The sequence below is a fragment of the Marmota marmota genome, unplaced genomic scaffold, assembly GCF_001458135.2.
Source record: "Marmota marmota marmota unplaced genomic scaffold, marMar, whole genome shotgun sequence".
In the NCBI taxonomy this organism is placed as follows: domain Eukaryota; kingdom Metazoa; phylum Chordata; class Mammalia; order Rodentia; family Sciuridae; genus Marmota; species Marmota marmota.
The window spans coordinates 14,781,633-14,783,461 of NW_026000168.1; positions in this window are offsets into that span (position 1 = coordinate 14,781,633).

A 1,829-nucleotide genomic window follows, 5' to 3' on the forward strand; every position below is an offset into this window, starting at 1 on the left:
CCCCCCCCCCACAGCCCGGGCAGCTTATGGAAGCTGGAGGCGGCACCAGTCCCTCACTACTCTGTTATAAAAGATGTGCACACAAGAGTTAGCAAGTGTGGCGACCCCCGAGAGGAACGGCTCGGGAGGGAGAGCACCACAGACATTACAAAACAGACTGAGGGGCTGAGGGGTGGCCCCGAGAAGCCTCGAATCTCTTGTTTTTGGAAGGGGTGGTGATGGCAGCTGCCCAGGGCCTGGGATCTTTCTCCCTGCTCCGTCTCCTGCCTTTTGGGTGGTGGGATCTCTACATTTACATCAGGAGAGCTTGATTTGGAATTTGGAAAAGACCTGGGGTTTCCTGTTGTCCCATTATGGCCTTGGCTCTGGAAGACCCTAAAGCCCTCAGGAAGCAGCCCTTCCCTGCCAGATCATCTCAAGTGGGGTTCAGATGTTGCTGCAGGAAAGATTTGAGGGGGAGGCTCGTCAGATGCACCAGGTTGGCAGCCTCCGGTAGACAGAGCAGGTATGGGGTGAGGGGAGGAAGGGCACAGAGAACATCCGGGCAAGAAACTTCTGTATCTCACAGGCGCTGAAGCTCTGAATTAAATAAGAGGGGACCCCACTCTTCCCCACTCTCTGGAAAAAAAAAAAAACACCTGAAATAAAATAACCAAAAACAAGTTCAGGAAGTGGAGACAGGAACTAACGTTTCTCCCATGAACAGTACAGCGTGGGTCCCACATTCTCTCCGAGCTCACCCTCATAGCTCTGGGTCTAGGAGAACCCCTTTTTATCTTCTGATGATTGGCGGAAGATGGAGGGTCCACCTCTGCATAATCATGAGGTGACTTTGGTTCCTAAGCTAAGGCTGGGTGGGGGCTCAGTGGACTCTGTCTCACAACTCCTAGGCCTGGGCAACAGGTAAAATGACAGGAGGGACATCAGGCTTCCTTCGAGATTCAGGATTCCCCTTTTGTCCCTTCTGACAGGACACACTGTATTTAGTGACCCTGGGGAGCAGTAATTACAATATGGGGAGAGGGGTGGCACATAGGGTGACAGGACCCAGAATCTGGGCTGGGAGGAGGGCAGAGGATGGAGGTCTTGGCAGATTTTTAACATTACCTCAGAAGAATAGATATGAGAGAATAACTAGGAGATTTTGTTCAAGTAGGGTGAAGGAAACTCACCCTGCCACAGAATAAAACATTCCAAAGTGACAGTAGCAAAACAGTGTGGCTGGGGCCAGAGGAGACATCCAGATGAGGGAATAGAAGATAAATTGTAGAAAGGCCCAAGACTACATAGGACGTCAGGAGGGATAGACGCGTCATTTTAACACAGTTGGGCAGAGGGGCTCTTGAGTGTCAAGGTTCAGAGTCCTGGCTCAAGAGCAATGTGCTCTCAGAAGCAGGGTGCCCCCGCTCTTGCCAGTTCTATGCTGGGGTTGAGACACAGGGCCCTGGTGAGGTTTGTGGAGCATTGGGGTCTGCTCCTGAGTTAGAGAAATCCCCATATTGCAGGAAGAGCCCTCCCTTCCTTCCTCCAAAGGTAGGTCAACCTGTAGCATCAGGAGTCACTGAACATGTCTCTGCTTTTCCCTCATCTCTTATGAGGTGGGGAGCTTAGACCTCAGAGCTCTCCCTCCTACCTTCTCCTAGAGCCTGGGTCTGGAGGACAGGACAGAAGCAGAGTGTGTAGTCCAAATGAGAACAGCATAATTTACACAGTATATATTGACTATGTTCTGCTTGTTGGTGTTTCTTTTTCTTTTTTTCCTGAAACCACATCTCAGAACCACACTGTGGGAGTCAGAAGAGTCGGCAACTGAAAGCATACCCATTGCA